Source organism: Nicotiana sylvestris, chromosome 3, assembly GCF_000393655.2.
Source record: "Nicotiana sylvestris chromosome 3, ASM39365v2, whole genome shotgun sequence".
Classification (NCBI taxonomy): domain Eukaryota; kingdom Viridiplantae; phylum Streptophyta; class Magnoliopsida; order Solanales; family Solanaceae; genus Nicotiana; species Nicotiana sylvestris.
Window position 1 is genome coordinate 139,048,068 of NC_091059.1, and position 4,228 is coordinate 139,052,295.

The window sequence follows — 4,228 nt, forward strand, 5'->3', positions numbered from 1 at the left end:
AAAGCTTATTCAATTTCTTATTGATAACATAGATTGTTTTGCTTGGTCCCATTTAGACATAACAGGGATCCAACCAGAGATAACGATGCATCGGCTGAGCCTTGACCCTAGGTTCAAACCAGCGAAGCAAAAGGGGAGACCCCGGTCCAAGGTAAAGCACACATTCGTAAAGGATAAGGTAACTAAACTTCTCAAAATAGGGTCCATTCGGGAGGTGAAATATCCCATATGGTTAGCCAATGTAGTCGTAGTCCCTAAGAAAGGGAACAAACTTAGAATGTATGTAGATTATAAAGATTTAAATAGGGCGTGCCCCAAAGATTCTTTTCCACTGCCTAACATCGATCGCATGATCGACGCCTCGGCTGGCCACGAGATCCTTACCTTTCTCGATGCCTATTCCGGGTACAATCAAATTCAAATGAACCTGGAAGACCAAGAAAAGACTTCATTTATCACCAAGTATGAAACATATTGTTATAATGTAATGCCTTTCGGGCTAAAAAATACAGGAGCAACTTACCAACTCCTAGTAAATAAAATGTTCAAAGGAAAAATAGATAAGTCAATGGAAGCTTATATTGATGACATGCTAGTTAAGCCCTGCGCACAGAGGACCATTTGGCTCATTTGCAGGAAACGTTCGAGATTTTGAGGAAATAAAGCATGAAGCTCAACCCCGAGAAATGTGTTTTCGGGGTCGGTTCGGGTAAATTTCTGGGCTTCATGGTGTCAAATCGGGGGATCGAGATCAATCCCGATAAAATCGAGGTCATCGAGGACATCACCGTCGTGGACAGTGTAAAAACCATATCGAGGCTGACAGGCTCGATTATATTTTACGAGAGGTCCATGAAGGCACTTGTGGGAACCACTCCGACGCCAAATCACTGATTCACAAAGAAGGATACTACTGGGATAACATGGAAAAAGACACTAAGGAGTTTGTTCGAAAATGTGATAAATCTCAAAGGTTTTCACCGATGATCCATCAGCCCAGAAAACAACTTCATTCAGTCCTATCCCCATGGCCATTCATGAAATGGGGGATGGATATCGTTGGCCCTCTGCCAATGAACCCAGGTAAAGCTAAGTTCATTTTATTTAAGACTGACTATTTTTCTAAATGGGTTGAAGCACAGGCGTTCAAGAAAGTGAGAGAGAAAGAGGTTATAGAATTCATCTGGGATCACATTGTATGTCGATTTGGGATACCTGCCGAAATAGCGTGTGACAATGGAAAACAATTTATCGGTAGGAAAGTAACGAAATTCCTCAAAGACCATAAAATAAAAAGGATATTATCCACGTCGTATCACCCTAGTAGGAACGGACAGACCGAATCGATGAACAAGACTATCATTCAAAACATAAAGCAAAGGTTGAGCGATGCTAAGGGGAAGTGCAGAGAAATTCTACCCAAAGTCCTTCGGGCATATCTAACAACATCAAAGTCCAGTACGGGAGCAACCCCGTTATCCTTAGTATATGGCTTCAAGGCTTTGATTCCAGTTGAAGTTGGGGAACCTAGCGCTAGATTTTGACATGCAACGGAAGAATCAAATCACGACTCTATGAATACTAGCCTCAAACTATTGGATGAAAAATGAGAAGCTGTACTCGTTTGGATGGCTGCGCAAAAGCAAAAAATCGAGAGATATTATAATAGAAGAACCAACCTTCGCCCCTTCAGAATCGGGACTTAGTTCTAAGGAAAGTCACCCTCAATACTCGAGACCCGAACGAAAGGAAACTAGGCCCAAATTGGGAAGGACCATATCGGGTCCTCGATGTCATCGGAAAGGGATCCTACAAACTTGGCACAATGGAGGGCGAATAATTGCCAAATAATTAGAATATATCACTCCTCAAACGGGATTATTGCTAAGGTATAACTTTCTCCCTTTCCATTTGTATTTGGTACTAACTTATTGCAGGTGTTCGATCGAAGACATCAAGAAACTCTTCAACACGAGGACCTTAAGTTTTAAAGCACGCGTTGCACTCTTTTTCCCTTAAATCGGTTTTTATCCCAAATGGGTTTTTCTGGCGAGGGTTTTAACGAGGCAACAATTATGTGCTACCTAAGGAAAATCCAATAGTATCCAAGGTTTCTTTACAATCAACCTCAAATTCTGGGGGGAATCACCCTCGGATGTTATATTTTTGTGGAAAGTACTTCATGTCAAAGGGTCTCGATAGGGAAACTTTGTAATGGGACAAACGGTCGAATGAACCGTGTCCATATAGATTAGTCAAGCCCCGATGGCAAAACATGTACGCATGCATAAATTATTCAAAGAAGCATTCTTTCTAGGTCAAACATCTTGTGTCTCAAAAAAATTCTCTATTATACGAGCTCCATACTTATGATTTTGTGAGAAATGGCTCAAGGGCCAAGCGCAAATATACCTCGAACACTGGGGGACTATCGTCGACGATCGACATATTCAAATTATCTAAACTCGAATTCATAAGACCTCAAAGAGGCACCCCTCGATCTATAAGCCAAGTCTATCATTGTCGGGGACTAACACTTCGAACAAGTTTGAATTGTTATTGGAGAATAATACCAAGAGGCATACCCAAAGGCTATAGCCAAATTAATGCGACTCGGAGACGTCTAAATCCCGCAATAAAAATAGGTCTTCGAATTCTTTGAAAAACCGGTTAAAAAAGGCTACCCTCAGCAAATAATCAAAACGACTTCGAGAAAATAAGCCCTCAAAAAACCTTAAGAGGTATCAAATTATCTTAACACAAATGTGTTAAGGCATAAAAAGTAGAGGGGTTTCGATCGACATCGAACCCTAAAAAAACCCAATGGGTAAAAGATACATGCTAAGGCATAAAGAAACCTTTAATAAGTATTTTAAGCCGAAAGAGAAGAATAATAGCCATCTTTTAGAGGCCATATTGGCCCGATCTAAAGAGCCTAAGGGCCAATACACTTAGAGTTCGAGATCTTGTTTTTGCTCCATCCGAACTTAAGGAATCGACTATTCCGAGCCCATATAAAAATTTACTTGACTATGGCTCGGTGACTCATTATTATTCGACACAAGCCCTATAGGGCCTATGCTTCAAGTTCGAACCTTATTCGAACTCGACTGTGGTGACTTCGAGGAAGCCACCCAGAACCAAAATCTCGAACGCATCGTTCAAAACATAAGATTGTGCTAAATTTTACAAGGCAAAAAATGTGTATGTAGATAAAAATTGAGAAGGCATTCAAAAGGGAAAATTTCTTTATATATATGGGCAAAAATATGTACAAGGGACCGATGGGGGTCTTACAAAAAAAAAAGAAAAAAAAAATCCTAACTATTCCCGGGGCTGGTTTCTCCCTCAGGGGCAGCTTCTCCTTCGGGACTCTCATCAATATTAGACCTGCCTTAGCTGACTTCATCATCTTCATCATCATCGGAGGAGACAACCAACCTGGCATCAGCTTCAAGCGCCTTAGCATGAGCTATCTCTTTGGCGAGGTCAAAACCTCGAGCATGGATTTCCTCGAGGGTCCCCCTCCAGGATTGGAACTTCGCCAAGTCATTGCTCCATCGTGCTCGATTAGACGCCTCCCTTAGCTGCATCTGAGCAGCCTCGGCATTGTCCAAGTACACGACTATGGACTTGTCAGCCATGATCTTTGTCTTCCCGACCTCTGCCTTGGCCTCAGCAAGCTCGGCTTCAAGCTCCTCGATCCTTTTGGCCTGGGCTGAGCTTTTCTTTTTAATGCTCCGAAGTTGGACCTCGGCCGATGACAGTTTGGCCAAGGTAGCCTCTTTTTCTACAGTAAGGCGGTCCATGTTCTCCTTCCACCGATCACAGTCAGCTTTGATTTGATCAACCTTCCCTCGGAGCAGCTCGATCCTTTCCAGCTTTTGTTGCAACTGAGATATTGAAGTATTAGCCTCCACAGTTGGGTCAAGACCGTACTCTTTCAAAAGGATAGTTACCTGCTCGTCTAGCTCGGCCTCTTCCTTACGAGCCTGGGCCAAGTCTGTTCGAAGGTCCTTGAGCTCTTTATTTTGACCGCAAAGGAGCTTCAAAGCATTCCTCTCCTCCGAGGTCTTCTGGAGCTCAGCCTCACATTGGCTCAGGTCGGCCCGAGAGTTGGTAAAAGCCTATGTAAAAATAAAGATATAAGTTAGGTTAAAGGGAGAAGAAGAAAAATAAAATTGCAACAACTGGGATTAGTACTTACTCGAGATAAAAGGCGTTGGTC